Here is a 17,494-nt window from a genome sequence, read left to right as displayed (position 1 = left end):
TCGTTGAGCGTTTATTCAACTTTGCATCTCTGAATTGATTATTGCTAACCCTTTTTGCTACAATATTATAAGCCTTCGCAGCTCCACATACATCTACGTCGTGCGTTTGACTCTCCCTGGTAATCGCTCTATCCAAGCTTTGAGAGTTTTGACTACGACGGTTGCCGATCACCGTCTACTGCTGGGTAAGAACTGGTAAGAATTTGAGATTTGCTTGACAGATTTGTGACACCACCACCACCTCTTGTTAGTAGTCTGTAGGATCATATTCTTGTGTGTTTCTATTGTTGCTAACCATGGCAGGATCACAAGCCGACGAGACTGACTAGGAGAACATGACGAATAAGGAGTTGCATGATAAATTTCAGCAAATGATGAGTGTGCAGGTGCAAGATGTGCTATACAGATTTAAAGAGGCCATGGAGAAGATAGATGGCATGGAGAAGATGTTCGAAACAAAGCTCGATAATAGGTTTAATGAATTGCTCGCGCGTCTTCCACCACCACCACCGGCTGCACCTAACGCACCTCTACAACAACAACAACAACGACTACATCCACATCGCGAAACAGCCCTCCGCCGAGCGAGCCGTCTCCGTCTTGCACCTGGCCAAACTGTTGGTGCCGCTGTTGATACTTCTGCGGCTCCTGCTACTGATGCGGAGGAGGAGGATTTTGCGGGAGATTACGAGGATGAGGTTGATCAAAATCAGAACTACGTGCCACCACCAGCACAGCAACCACCAAGTCGTCCACATGCAAATAATGGAAATGGTAGGGCTCACCCTCAGGTACGAGATCATGAACATCTCCCTAAACTAAAATTGAATATTCCACCATTTGAGGGTAGATATGTTCCTGATATATATCTTACTTGGGAGTTAGAAACCGAACAACGATTTACATGTTTACAGTATCCCGGGGAGAGATGTGTTCCTGCTGCTGTTTGTGCATTCACTAGTTTTGCATGTGTTTGGTGGTCTGAGCATTGTAGATTATATCCTATTTCAACTACTTGGGCTGCTTTGTAAACTGCTATGGGTACTCGTTGGGTTCCACCATATTATCAACGTGAATTACTTCAAAAATTGCAGCGTTTAAGACAAGGAAAAAATTCTGTAGAAGAATATTATCAGGAATTACAAACTGGCATGATTAGATGTGGTATTGTTGAGGAGAATGAAGCTATGCTTGCACGTTTTATGGGTGGATTAAATAGAGAGATTCAGACCATTCTAGAGTATAAGGAGTATACTAATATCACTCGTTTATTCCATCTTGCTTGTAAAGCTGAACGTGAAGTGCAGGATCGACAGGCATTGGCGCGAACTAACTTTTCTGCAGGTCGATCTTCACCATGGACACCACGTGCATCCTCTACTTCCAGTCCACCAGCACCTCCATCAGGTGCCACCTCCAGCCGTGATACAAGAAAGCAGGCACAACCACCACTATCTACCAAGAGCACACCTGCCGGACCAGCGAAGAGCTCTTCTTCTTCCATGGCATCAACAGGGCGCACAAGTGATATTATTTGTCTTCGTTGTAAGGGAAGAGGACATTTTGCGAGAGAATGCCAATCTCAGCGTGTGATGATTGCTACTGAGGATGGTGGGTATGAGTCCGCTAGTGACTATGATGAGGAGACTTTGGCACTTATTACAAATGAAGAACACGGTGGAGAGGATTCTGATCATGAAATGCAATACATGGCTGGTGAAGATGCTGACAGGTATGAATGTTTAGTTGCTCAACATGTTTTGAGTGTGCAGATTGCACAAGCTGAGCAAAATCAGAGACATAATCTATTCCATACAAAGGGAGTTGTGAAGGAACGTTCTGTTCGCATCATCATAGATGGAAGGAGCTGCAATAACTTGGCTAGCATGGAGATGGTGGAGAAGCTATCTCTCACCACAAGACCACATCCACATCCTTACTACATCCAATGGTTCAACAACAGCGGCAAGGTTAAGGTAACACGTACTGTTCGTGTGCATTTTAGTATCTCTACATATGCTGATTATGTTGATTGTGATGTGGTACCTATGCAAGCATGTTCCTTATTACTTGGTAGACCATGGGAATTTGATAGAAATTATGTACACCATGGTAGAAACAATCAGTATACTCTTGTTCATAAGGATAAAAATATTACTTTGCTTCCTTTGACTCCTGATTCCATTTTGAAAGATGATATTAATAGAGCTAATAAAGCAAAATAGGAGAAAAATAAAAGTGAAAATCAGATTGTGGCAAATGAATTTGAGCAACAAATGCAGCCTAATAATAAACCATCTAGTGTTGCTTCTGAAATTAAATTGAAAAGTGCATGTTTACTTGCCACCAAATCTGATATTGATGATTTAGATTTTAGCAAATCTATTTGCTATGATTTTGTGTGCAAAGAGGCATTATTTTCATTCGAGGACGTGGCTTCCTCTTTGCCTCCTGCTGTCACTAACATTTTGCAGGAGTTCGCTGACGTCTTTCCACAAGACATGCCACCGGGATTACCACCTAGTCGAGGGATTGAGCATCAAATTGACTTAATTCCCGGTGCATCATTACCCAACCGTGCACCATACCGTACCAATCCAGAGGAAACGAAGGAGATTATGCGTCAACTACAAGAACTGCTCGACAAAGGTTATATACGTAAATCCCTTAGTCCTTGTGCTGTTCCTATCATTTTAGTGCCGAAAAAGGATGGTACATCGCGTATGTGTGTTGATTGTAGAGGCATTAATAATATTACTATTCGTTATCGTCATCCTATTCCTAGGCTAGACGACATGCTTGATGAATTGAGTGGCTCTACAATATTCTCCAAAGTTGATTTGCGTAGTGGTTACCATCAAATTTGTATGAAATTGGGAGATGAATGAAAACGGCATTTAAAACTAAGTTTGGTTTATATGAGTGGTTAGTCATGCCTTTTGGGTTAACTAATGCACCTAGTACTTTCATGAGACTAATGAACGAAGTTTTACGTGCTTTCATTGGACGATTTGTGGTAGTCTATTTTGATGATATACTGATTTATAGCAAATCTTTGGAGGAATATTTGGAACATTTACGTGTTGTTTTTATTGCTCTACGTGACGCACATTTGTTTGATAACCTTGGAAAGTGCACCTTTTGCACCGACCGAGTATCTTTTCTTGTCTATGTTGTTATTCCACAGGGAATTGAAGTTGAAAAAGCCAAGATTGAAGCTATTGAGAGTTGGCCACAGCTCAAAACGGTCACACAAGTGAGGAGTTTCCTTGGCCTCGCTGGTTTCTATAGGCGTTTTGTGAGAGATTTCAGCACCATTGCTGCACCTCTCAATGAGCTTACAAAGAAGGATGCGCCTTTTGTTTGGGGTACCACACAAGAAGAAGCCTTCACGGTATTGAAAGATAAGTTGACACATGCTCCTTTACTCCAGCTTCCTGATTTTAATAAGACTTTTGAGCTTGAATGTGATGCTAGTGGAATTGGATTAGGATGTGTGTTATTACAAGATGGCAAACCTGTTGCATACTTTTCTGAAAAATTGAGTGGGCCTAGTCGGAACTATTCTACTTATGACAAAGAATTATATGCTCTTGTTCGGACCTTAGAAACATGGCAACATTATTTATGACCCAAGGAATTTGTTATACATTCTGATCATGAATCTTTGAAACACATTAAAAGTCAAGCAAAACTGAACCATAGACATGCTAAATGGGTTGAATTCATTGAGACTTTTCCTTATGTCATTAAACACAAGAAGGGTAAAGAAAATGTTATTGCTGATGCATTGTCTCATCGTTATACTATGCTTTCTGATGAGGACATGGCTACCACAGTTACACCCATATCCCCTGTTGTTTTACCTCTTGGAATAGTTGCTAGAGCTCAGATACACCAATTAGATTATCAGGTACTTTCGTTTCTTGGTAATGTTTCTAGTGTTCATGAGAATATGATGCTGCCTATCTTAGATACATTTGTGTTGCTTGCAATTGTAGGGCTTAGCACGGATAAGAAGGTTGAGCATTGGAGCATGGTCAAGCACAGAGATGAATGTGCATGCGAAGAGAACAAGAACGGAGGTTCAAGTGGAGATTTCCGGACTTTGAAGCCACCAAGACGACATACAAGAAGATGGACGAAATATACAAGATGGCCTTTCATAAATTTCGTCCATAGCTTACTATTGGTGTTGCGCCACCTTATTTTGGGCCAGGCCCATGTAATCTATTTTTAGAGTCCATATTGTAGGGGAAACGACTTAGGAGGTGTTTTAGTCCCACCTTGCCAAGGGTGGACAAAATCCCCTCTCTTTTCCCTATAAATATAGCCCTTAAGGCATCATTTAGACTCGGGTTTTATTTAGTTAAAAGTTAGCCATCACTGCAACTTCGTTTACTTCGTTTGTGTCCAACGACCAGACCAAGACCGCTTATGAAACCCCACTTTCATCAATACTTCATCCATATTCGCAATATTCAGATTGCTTAATCATATTCTTGCTTGTTCTTCGATTGGTTGTAGGAATCGACCTTCGTGGTCAGGTTGATCATGCTCCGGCGTGGTCAATAACCTTTCGGAGTTGGTTTAGCGATTGCTAAGGCGCAACGTCGTGCACGTTTGTAGTCGGATCGTCAAAGTCGTCTCCACCAAATCGATAGTTATCATCTCATTGAAAGATCGGGACCCTCGCCTCTATCAAGTGGTATCAGTTTTCAGGTTGCTCGGTGAGATTTTATAGTTTTTCGTAGTTTAGGTCGAGTCTGTTCTTCATACCTATAGTCCACAAAAAAGTTAGATTAGTTCATCATATCCCCGACAGTCTGAGCCTTTCGCTATTATCACTTAGTTTTTGCATTGTTGAATTCTCAGTTGCATCATGTGTCGAGTTGCTGGGTTTAGTGTCTAAACTTTCAGAGTTTCGAGTTCTAGTCACGTTTCGTTCATGCCACATCCGCATAGACCATCATCCACTTTGTTTCATCCTCCGCTGCCATTTACTTTCATTACCGCCGTTGTCAGCATCATCACATTGTTCATATGGGAGCTTGATTCATCACGTGAGAAAAAATGTACTAAGAAAAAAGGCAGATCAGATTCGTTTTGCAAGAAGTGGAGACCGAAGCAAAAAAAAACAAGGAGACCGCAGAAACAGATTGTTCGGCCAAGAAGCAATTTAATAAGGAGATATTGTTGGACGTTTTTTAAAGGAAATATTTTGAGTTGGCTAGAAAAGGGGCAGATTGTTTGGGATTTGGGACGTGATTCCCTCCCACGTTGCTTCTTTGCTTTAGGAAGAAAAAAAGGGCAACAGCCAATCGGTTTGGTTGGTGGCGATTCTGATGGGCTGTTTCCTTTGAGATAAAAGGAAGGACGTGTGGATTGTGTGCTACTATTGGGAAAGTAATAAAAAAAGGAAACAATTTTGGCATGTGTTGGATATGGGTGTCCTAGTGTGGCACGTTTGATTTTTTTAAAGGAAGAGTTTCCTTACGGGAGTATTGGAGATCGCAGCACAAAAGGAAGACACAAAATAAAATAAGGCAGGGAAGTGCATGTCAGTTTGTGATTGAGAAGTTCCTCCTCACGTTGGAGATCAAAAAGGAAAGTACAAGTTGGCTGATTCAGTTGGGATTCCAAAAAAACATGAGAGTTTGAGAGTAGTACTCCACGTCAGAATAAGGGAGAGAGAAACAAAGTAAAGAGAAAAGGGGACATGGTGTGCTCCTGGTTTGGTACTTCGGATCAGCAAAAAGAAAAGGAAAAAAAACAGACCGCATGGCATTTGGAAGTATTCCCACGTGAGTGTTTTGGAAGGAGATAAATATTTCAAGGAAAGTTTGCACGCAAATCACAGAGAGGTTGTTATTTCCACGTTTGGCAAGAGGGTTGATTGTTTCCACATGACGTTTGACTTGGAAAGAAAGGAGGTAAAGGACAATCAGATTTTCCTTGTTCATTTGAGAGAGAAAAAACTGTTGGACGCATACATGGTAAGAGAAGGAAACTTGAAAGAGAATAGGCAAGTTTGTTCCACCGCTTGAAATAAAGCGTCGTTGTTTGCATAGAGCAAGTCCAGATTCGGTTGATCTATACACACACACAAAAAATCGGTGGGAGGTTTCCAAGTCTGGACGTGTCTTTGGAGAAAAAAAAGGAGGCTTGGTTCGGCTCCCAAATAACTCACTGATTCCTACCTTTTGGAGGATTATTTCTTTTGGAAAGTTGGAATGACACTATTTTGGCTTCCATAAAATCTTTAATATGTGATATTGGTTTATTTGGAAGGAGCACTGATCACTTGGAGGTTGGAAAAAAAAGAAGATAGCAGGAATAGCTAATTGAAAGACGCTGGTACGTGACTCCTTGTGCCTAAAGAAAAAAAGTTGACTTGGTTAGGGAGAGGGCCACAAGATTTCTCTGCTGCCCCATTTGTGAGGAGGACATCAATACCATTGTTACACCCACAGCCCCTGCTGCTGTACATACTGGACCAATTACTAGAGCTCGTGCACGCCAATTGAATTATCAGGTACTTTCGTTTCTTGGTAACGATTCTAATGTTCATGTGAATATGATGCTGCCTAAGTTGGATACATTTGTTTTGCTTACAAATGAAGGGCCTAGCTTGGACAAGAAAGATGAACCTTGGAGCAAGTTCAAGCATGGAGATGATGGCATGCGCAAGAGGAACAAGAACGGAGTTACAAGTGATGATTCCAGGACTCTGAAGCCACCATAATGAGTGCATGAAGCATGGGACCAAATATACAAGATGCCACTTCATAAATTTCGTCGAGAGACTATTCTAGGTGCACTACAAGAAATATGTCAACTTGTGACCTTCTGTTAGTGACCCTGGAAGAATTGGTCATAGATCTATGACCATTTCAGACCAATTGGTCAAAAGTTGTTCGGGGGGCTCCAAAACCTAAACTATAACGACCATTTTGGTCAGAAAGGTCGTAATTTCCTTACACGAAATGGTCATAAAGCAGATAGCACTGGTCTGCTGCCTTATTTCTAGCTGATCATGACCAATATAGATGGTCATAACCTTGTAAATTGTGGTGGGTTGTTATGACTAGGCGCCACCTCATCAGTTTTGCCTATGTGTCGTGTCCATGTGGCAGTTTTTTCCCTAGGTTGTGAAGCAACCTATATTTCTGTCATTCCCAAAATTCCCAAAAAAAATCTCATAAATTCTTTGGGTCATATCTTCATCAAATATGCAAAATCCTTCCTTGCCTAGTTCAAAACTAATTCAACAATATTCATTTTCCTATTCTGTTCACAACAGCACTTTATGAAGGAAGTGCTATTTATATATTCTTGATTGCCCTCGGAATTTTTGGGCACTCTTTCCTATCGAATCATTTACCGCATGACAAATTCAGCTCACTTGCCTAGCAAATCTTCCTCGGCAAATTTCCAAAGTTTTTGTCCACCTAGAAGCATTTGTGAAAGGAAGTACCTTTTTATATCCAAAATGGACATGAAATTTATACAGTTTCTTCATATGCCCAAATTATCACCCTCCTCCAAATTGCAGCTCAGGCAAATTATCTATGATTGAGCCCCAGGTTCCAATTTTATTTTTATGGCCAAATTGGCACGTTGCAAAGCAGTGTTATCTAGACCCCTCCTATTAACCTCAAACTCTTTGGGCACTCTTCCATACCCAAATCATTGCCACATGATAATATTCAGCTCCATTTTCCTAGTCAATCTTTCTCAGGAAATTTTCAAAGTTTCTACCTCGAGAGAAGCTTTGTGAAGTAAGTACTAGCTAGGCTTACCCAAATGATCTAAAAATCTACCAAGGCATAACCATACCTATGTAACTTACCTACACCAAATTTGAGCTCATTTCATTCATCCAATTTCTCTCACTAGTTTTCCCAAGTTTCTGTCCATAGAAGAGCATTGTGAAGGAAGTACCACTTTGGCATGTCCAAATGGTATCAATTTTCTACGGTGCTTTCCAATGCCCAAATAACCATCCTCCACCAAATTTCAGCTTAATCCATTCATGATGAGGACATGACTACCTTGGATACGACCAAAAATATTGCATACATGCATATTTGTCAGGTGATTTCTAATGCAAACTATTCAATAATCTATTTATGTTATCCGGAACAAAAATACTTCACACACTTTTGTGTTTTGTCTAATTGCAGGTGTATGGGACATTTGTATAATCCACATATGAAGATAAGGGAAAAGGAGAAGTTTATGTTGTGTTCAAAAAGTCCTCTCACGTCACTTTTGGGCCAAGAGAAGATAGAGTCCAAGTCTTTCACGTTCTGGATTCAGATTCGGACTGCACAGACATACCTGACTCAAAACGCCAACAACTTTTTCATACGGACTCCGAATTGGGTGATTCTTTTTTTGTTGGAAAGTAGATTTCGTGCTTTTTCCAACCCAATTGGAACCAGCTTCAAATTCGTCCAGAGCATTGAGATATCGATGAAACAATCTAACGCTGCAGCAGAATCTGAGTCAAACAACAAGTCCAAAGGTGTTGCACCACCTCCACTTGGGCCCATGAGCCTTGTACGACCTAGGGTTAGTTTTAGGCTGCCTTGGGACGTCCTTCCACCTCCTTGGCCGCCACCCCTTGCTCCTATATAAGTAGATCCATCTAGTAGCTTTTTCCTGGGGATTTGTTTAGTTAAAAGTTAGCCATTACAACTTCGTGTACTTTGTTTGTGTCCAACGACCAGACCAAGACAGCTTACGGATCCCCACCATTATCAATGCTTCATATATATTAGCAATATTCAGATTGCTTTATCATATTCTTGCTCATTCTCCGATTGCTTGCAGGAATAGACCTTCGTGGTCAGGCTGACCGTGCTCCGGCATCGTCAGTAACCTCAGGAGATTGGTTTAGCGATTGCTAAGGCGCAATGTCGTGCACGTTTGTAGTCGGATCGTCAAAGTCGTCTCCACCAAATCGATAGTTATCATCTCATCGAAAGATCGGGACCTCGCCTCTATCAAGTGGTATCAGTTTTCAGGTTGCTCGGTGAGAATTTCCAGTTTTCCTAGATTAGATTTATTTTCTTACCTATTGTCCAAGAAAAAGCCACAAAAAAGAGTTAGATCTATTCATCCTTGGTCCAAGCCAGTCTGAGCCTTTGCAATTTTCTTTTCATTGCTTGCATAGTTGAATTATCGGTTGCATCGTCGTGTCGAGTTGCTGGTCTTAGTGTCTAGTTCGTTTAGAGTTTCGAGTTCTGTTCACATTAGTCACGCCACCGCTGCATCATTATCTCTTCCGCTGTCCACCACCCATCCATCAATTTCCACCACGTGCTACCCACCATTCATTGTCATAATAATAGTTGAGATCGTTCACATCTTCACTTGATCCAATCTGCATCTTATCTAGTTTGTTTTGGAAAGAGGGAGAAAAAAAGAGAGAAAAAAAAGAGAAAAAAGTCAGAGAAAAAAAGGAGAGAAAGAAAAAAAAGTGTGAGAAAAAAAAGAGAAAAAAAAACAAAATTCGGATCTTTTTAGACTCAATCTCGTAGTTGAATTCGGATTGGAATCTGTTTTGTGCACTGTTCAGTAAAACAGCTTGGCTGTTGTTTCACATCATTATCTTTACTGCCGTTGTGATCTTCACTTATATCTTGCTGTCCAGAGCTACTTAGTATCCTTCATTGATGCTGGTTGTGCTACGACGTGACCTCATTAGTGTTCTAGGCTCGCGTCTCTAGTTCGGTCTAGCCTAGGACCAGCACAGTACCGTCGTTGAGCGTTTATTCAACATTGCATCTCTGAATTGATTATTGCTAATCTTTTGCTACCATATATAGCCAACCCAGCTCCACATATTTCTACACCGTGTATACGCACGTTCCCCTGGCAATCGCTTTACACAATCTTCGGAGTTATTTGACACCGCTGGTTGCCTGTCACCACCTGCGCATGGTAAGAACTTGTAAGATATTGATATTTGCTTTACTGTGAGCACTTTACAACCACATCCTAGTAGTTCATAGGAACATTATTCTCGAATTTTGGTTCTTGTTTCTACTAATCATGACAGGTTCCAGAGATAGAAGTTCTTGGATGACGGACACATCTTCACCATCACGAGAGTTGGGACAACACACACAAGCATATGGTCAGGTTATCTCTTTACCATCATTTGAGGGTAGATTTAATCCTGCTATTTATCTAGCTTGGGAGCTTGAAGTAGAACAAGTTTTTAGTCACCATGATTTTTCTGAACATGAGAGAGTACGAGCTACCATTAGAGCATTTACTGGTTTTGCTTCTGTTTGGTGGAGTGTACATTGTAAGAAAAACATTGATAACCAACCCACAACTTGGAAAGTTTTGAAAGCTGTAATGAGACAACATTTTTTTCCTCCTTACTATCATCGTGAATTGCGTCGCAAATTGGAGCAATTAAAACAAGGCAGTAACACTGTTCATGCTTACTGCCAAAGAGTTCAAATCTTATATGCATCATTGTGACATAGAAGAATCTGAGAATGATACAATGAATAGATTTTTTGGTGGTTTGAACCATAATATTCAGGCAAGATTTCAGTATATTCCTCGTTGCATTACTGGTATGTATGTTCGTGCCTGTACCTTTGAGAGACAGATACAGGAGGATGCATTAGGTGACTACGGCAACTACTATTCCAGTTCATGCTCACCACCGCCGGTGGGTTCCTCCATCATTGCACCTCGGATTATGAGCACGGCATCATCTCAAGGGTATGGTACATTGTCAACGTCCATACCTACATCAGCTACATCTTTACCACAAGGTAACAGTAAAGGTATTGATGATATAACTTCACATGAGAATGATGCATGTCTAGTTAACTTGAATGCGTCATGTATTGAGTTACCTGTTGATTTGAGCACACCACCTATTTTAGAGAATCTTGTTACTGTCATGAATGCATCATGTGATCAAACAACTGAAATATCAATAATTTTGAGTGCACCCATTGAATTAACTGTTGATGCAAAAGAACTAATGTTTAATCATTTTGATATGGCCTCCAATCTTGGTGATGATTCTGTGTCCAATGACTTATTGCATGTTTGCTTATTTAAGCATGTCGTAGCATGTAAATTTGATGCAAGTAAGGTTTATTCACCAAAGTTGGGATGGTTTAATGATGAACATTGTGAATCTTTTGAAATGAATAAGAGCTTCACTTATATGTGCAAACCGAGTTCTAATATTTTCATGCCTTCTACTTCTTGTGATAATGTTTTGGCTTTAGTTTTTATGAACTATGAAAGTTACTCATGTATACATGTGTCATACGTGCAAAAATCAAAGGAAGTTAAACTGGATGACATATACATATACAACATGTACACCTTGTCTCTTTTGTTAGCCACATTTCAGATTAAGCAACGCCGAGGACGGCTTTATTTTCAAAAAGGGGAGGATGATGAGGACATGACTACCTTGGATACGACCAAAAATATTGCATACATGCATATTTGTCAGGTGATTTCTAATGCAAACTATTCAATAATCTATTTATGTTATCCAGAACAAAAATACTTCACACACTTTTGTGTTTTGTCTAATTGCAGGTGTATGAGACATTTGTACAATCCACATATGAAGACAAGGGAAAAGGAGAAGTTTAGGTTGTGTTCAAAAAGTCCTCTCACGTCACTTTTGGGCCAAGAGAAGATAGAGTCCAAGTCTCTCACGTTCTGGATTCAGATTCGGACTGCACAGACATACCTGACTCAAAACGCCAACAACTTTTTCATACGGACTCCGAATTGGGTGATTCTTTTTTTGTTGGAAACTAGATTTCGTGCTCTTTCCAACCCAATTGGATTCACCTTCAAATTCGTCCGGAGCGTTGAGTTACGGACGAAACAATCTGACGTTGCAGCAGAATCCGAGTCAAACTACAAGCCCAAAGGTGTTGCATCACCTCCACTTGGGCCCATGAGCCTTGTACGACCTAGGGTTAGTTTTAGGCTGCCTTGGGACGTCCTCCCACCTCCTTGGCCGCCACCCCTTGCTCCTATATAAGTAGATCCATCTAGTAGCTTTTTCCTTGGGATTTGTTTAGTTAAAAGTTAGCCATTGCAACTTCGTGTACTTCGTTTGTGTCCAACGACCAGACCAAGACCGCTTACGGATCCCCACCATTACCAATACCTCATATATATTTGCAATATTCAGATTGCTTTATCATATTCTTGCTCGTTCTTCGATTGCTTGCAGGAATAGACCTTCGTGGTCAGGCTGACCGTGCTTCCGGCATCGTCAGTAACCTCAGGAGATTGGTTTAGCGATTGCTAAGGCGCAACGTCGTGCACGTTTGTAGTCGGATCGTCAAAGTCGTCTCCACCAAATCGATAGTTATCATCTCATCGAAAGATCGGGACCCTCGCCTCTATCAATTCATTATTTTGAGCCCAGCTTCAACATTCATATTTCTGTCCAGTGTGGTACTTTGCAAAGCAAGATTACCCAGGATCCTCCTTTTGATCTGAAAATTTGCGAAGACATTCTTCTTAGTAGATGATCATCCTTAGCAAAAACTCACACCCATTGGCCATGTGCATTTCCCGTACCGCTAATCAAACACTTGGCTGCTAATTCATGTTTGAGCATCGATCGGTCTCCTCGTGAGAATCTTATGTTGTAATTTTCTTCCTAGAACCTACCTGGGGAGTGCCCAACCCACTAGACATGCCTAGGCTGCCCAGAACACATGGCAACGCCACGGTCACGCGGTGACCACGCGTCGGGCATGCAAGTTTACGCGCTCTAGAGTTGGGGGCCTTGGCCACCGCCCAAACCTCGACGTATCGCCATCAAACCATGTATTTATGATTAAATAGGTACTTATGTAACTATAAATGATTTTTGGAAAAAATAAATAGTAAACTATGAGGCAGCTGCAGTTCAAATTTGACCCGCTTCCTACTGAATCGACGGGAATTAGTCTTTTTCACCAGAGGTGGATCAAAACTTTTGACGCCCAACAATTTTGTCAATTGTGCATTAAATATGGCCTAGTATTTTATAAAAATGATTTGGTCCAATTTTGCAACAATTATTTGGGAAGTCATTCACAAAAAAACCTCCTTTTGGGCACTTGAAAAATGGAAAATGGTTTTTTCGTCCAAAGAAAATGAAAACTTCCTTAGGAAACATTGTTTGCCATTCGAATATACACCCTTGTGCACAATATGGGATCATTTGAAGAAATTATGCCATGAATGTGGCCATAAGATTGATCATTTGGCTTGAAAGCCATTGATATCCACACGTGACAGCTCGATTTTGAGAACACTTTTTTAAAATAATTGCCGTATTACAAGTTTGTTATTTTTCCTGGGAACTTGGCCACATATAATGACACAATGCGAAGGTTTCCCAATTTTTTGATTTTTTTTGAATTTTTTATGCCCGTTTCAAAATGCGGTCAAAACGGCGGGAATGACCGTTCCTAGCTAGTGGTTGAATCTTGAATTTTTTTGGTGTTTCTCTGATTAAATAGGTACTTATGTAACTAGAAATGATTTTTGGAAAAAATAAATAGCAAACTATGAGGCAGCTGCAGTTCAAATTTGACCCGCTTCCAACTGAATCGGTGGAAATTTGTCTTTTTCACGAGAGGTGGATCAAAACTTTTTGCACCCAACCATTTTGTCAATTGTGCATTAAATATGTCCTAGTATTTTAAAAATTGATTTGGTCCAATTTTGCAACAATTATTTGGGAGGTCCTTCACAAAAAAACCTCCTTTTGGGCACTCGAAAAATGAAAAATGGTTTTTTCGTCCAAAGAAAAATGAAAACTTCCTTAGGCAACATTGTTTGCCATTCCAATATGCACCCTTGTGCACAATATGAGATCATTTGAACAAACTATGCCATGAATGTGGCCATAAGATTGATCATTTGGCTTGAAAGCCATTGATCTCCACACGTGATAGCTCGTTTCTGAGAACACTTTTTTAAAATAATTGCCGTATTACAAGTTTGTTATTTTTCCTAGGAACTTGGCCACATATAATGACACAATGCGAAGGTTTCCCAATTTTTTGATTTTTTTGAATTTTTTATGCCCGTTTCAAAATGCGGTCAAAACGGCGGGAATGACCGTTCTTAGCTAGTGGTTGAATCTTGGAATTTTTTTGGTGTTTCTATGATTAAATAGATACTTATGTACCTAGAAATGATTTTTGGAAAAAATAAAGAGCAAACTACAAGGCAGCTACAGTTCAAATTTGACCCGCTTCCAACTGAATCGGCGGAAATTTGTCTTTTTCATGAGAGGTGGATCAAAACTTTTTACACCCAACCATTTGGTCAATTGTGCATTAAATATGTCCTAGTATTTTAGAAAAATGATTTGGTCCAATTTTGCAACAATTATTTGGTAGGTCCTTCACAAAAAAACCTCCTTTTGGGCACTCGAAAAATGGAAAATGGTTTTTTCGTCCAAGAAAATGAAAACTTCCTTAGGCAACATTGTTTGCCATTCCAATATGCACCCTTGTGCACAATATGAGATCATTTGAACAAACTATGCCATGGATGTGGCCATAAGATTGATCATTTGGCTTGAAAGCCATTGATCTCCACACGTGATAGCTCGTTTCTGAGAACACTTTTTTAAAATAATTGCCGTATTACAAGTTTGTTATTTTTCCTAAGAACTTGGCCACATATAATGACACAATGCGAAGGTTTCCCAATTTTTTTGATTTTTTTTATTTTTTTATGCCCGTTTCAAAATGCGGTCAAAACGGCGGGAATGACCGTTCCTAGCTAGTGGTTGAATCTTGGAATTTTTTTGGTGTTTCTATGATTAAATAGATACTTATGTACCTAGAAATGATTTTTTGGAAAAAATAAAGAGCAATACTATGAGGCAGCTCACAGTTCAAATTTGACCCGCTTCCACTGAATCGGCGGAATTTGTCTTTTTCACGAGAGGTGGATCAAAACTTTTTACACCCAACCATTTGGTCAATTGTGCATTAAATATGGCCTAGTATTTTAGAAAAATGATTTGGTCCAATTTTGCAACAATTATTTGGAGGTCCTTCACAAAAAAACCTCCTTTTGGGCACTCGAAAAATGGAAAATGGTTTTTTCGTCCAAAGAAAATGAAAACTTCCTTAGGCAACATTGTTTGCCATTCCAATATGCACCCTTGTGCACAATATGAGATCATTTGAACAAACTATGCCATGAATGTGGCCATAAGATTGATCATTTGGCTTGAAAGCCATTGATCTCCACACGTGATAGCTCGTTTCTGAGAACACTTTTTTAAAATAATTGCCGTATTACAAGTTTGTTATTTTTCCTAGGAACTTGGCCACATATGAATGACACAATGCGAAGGTTTCCCAATTTTTTGATTTTTTTTGAATTTTTTATATGCCCGTTTCAAAATGCGGTCAAAACGGCGGGAATGACCGTTCCTAGCTAGTGGTTGAATCTTGGAATTTTTTGTGTTTCTCTGATTAAATAGATACTTATGTACCTAGAAATGATTTTTGGAAAAAATAAATAACAAACAATGAGGACGCTGCAGTTCAAATTTGACCCGTCCTGCTGAATGAGCGGAAATTTGTCTTTTTCATGAGAGGTGGATCAAAAATTTTGACACCCAATCATTTGGTCAATTGTGCATTAAATATGTCCAGTATTTTAGAAAATTGATTTGGTACAATTTTGCAACAAATATATGGTAGGTCCTTCACAAAAAAAGTCATTTTGGGCACTCGGAAAATGATTAAAAATAGCTAGAAAGATCAGAAATGCATAGAAATTGGTCCTTATCCATAAAATGTGGTCTAACTCTAGTGAAAATTTGTGTGGTGCCATTTTGCAAAATATTTTTGATAGCTACTTCACAAAATCCCTCTATTTTTAGTACTTAGACATATTTTAAATCACTGGTTTTTCGAACCAATCACGACTCTTCCCACGGATTGATGACATGGCCCATCCATCCATCCATCCATCCTCTCCATCCCACATCCATCCATCCATCTATCTACAGAAAAAAAGAAAATAAAATGAAAAAGAGATACCCCCACACCTGCAGCCCAAACCCTAGGCCAGATCCCATCAACCCCCCATCGCACCCCTCCTCTCCCCGCAGCCGCCACAATCCTCCTCCCTCAGATCCTCGCCGCCGCCCCCTCGTCCCACTCCCAGATCCCCCTCTCCCCGACCCAGACCTCCCTCTCTCTGCCATCCCAAACCCGCCGCCGGCCTCCCCCACACCCGCCGCCGTCGACCTCTTCATCGCCCCCAGCGTTGGCCATCCTTCCTTCCACCATCCAGATCCCCCGTTTCCTCGCTGTCTCGCGTCGCCTCTACCACCTCCCTCCGGCGGAGCTCGTCGCCGTTCCCCACACCCTCCTCCTCTCACCCCTCCCCTTCCCACTCCCCACAGCGATGGCCGACGGCCTCACCGCGGCGCAAAATCCCCCACCACCATGAAGCCAGCGAGGATGTTCCCGTGCCGGCCGCTGGTGTCCCGCTGCCGCGGCCCTCGCCGCTAGGCGCCCGTCTCGTGCGGCGGCTGCACGTGGTGCGGTGCATGGCCAAGGAGCGACCGGGTGCGGAATGGTGGCGAAGCAGATCCAGTGGAGCTGGCGGACATGCTGACCCGCGACCCCGTCATGCAGTGCGCCGTCCTCCCCGAGGCCGCCCTCGTCGCCGACCGCTACCTCTCCTGATGAGGACATCAATACCATTGTTACACCCACAGCCCCTACTGTTACATATACTGGACCAATTACTAGAGCTCGCGCACGCCAATTAAATTACCAGGTACTTTCGTTTCTTGGTAATGATTCTAATGTTCATGAGATTATGATGCTGCCTAAATTGGATACATTTGTTTTGCTTACAAATGAAGGGCCTAGCTTGGAGAAGGATGAACATTGGAGCAAGAACACGCATGGAGTTGATGGCATGCGCAAGGGGATCAAGAACGGAGTTACAAGTGATGATTTCAGGACTTTGAAGCCGCCATAAGGAGTGCATGAAGCCTGGACGAAATATACAAGATGCCACTTCATAATATTCGTCCATAGGCTATTCTAGGTGCTGCATCACCTTATTAATGGGCCAGGCCCATGTAATTTCGAAATACTTAAGTATAGGCTATTTTTAGAGTCCGTATGTGTGGGGAAACAAGAGTTAGGGTTGGTTTCGGACCCCACCCTCAAGGGCCACGAAATTCCCCCTCTTCCTCCATATATACAGCCCTTAGGGCGTCGTTTAGACTTTGGGTTTTGTTTAGATTAAAAGTTCGCCATAGCTGCAACTTCGCGTACTTCGTTTGTGTCCAACGACCAGACCAAGACGTCACAGAACCCCACCTTGATCAATAAAGCTTTCATCTTATATTCGCAATATCCCGATTGCAATCTCAGTTTCTTGCTTGTTCTTCGTTTGCTCGCAGGAAACAGACCCTCGTGGTCAGGTT

This window comes from Triticum urartu, chromosome 5 (assembly GCF_003073215.2).
Source record: "Triticum urartu cultivar G1812 chromosome 5, Tu2.1, whole genome shotgun sequence".
Classification (NCBI taxonomy): Eukaryota; Viridiplantae; Streptophyta; class Magnoliopsida; order Poales; family Poaceae; genus Triticum; species Triticum urartu.
This window is presented reverse-complemented; position numbering follows the sequence as displayed.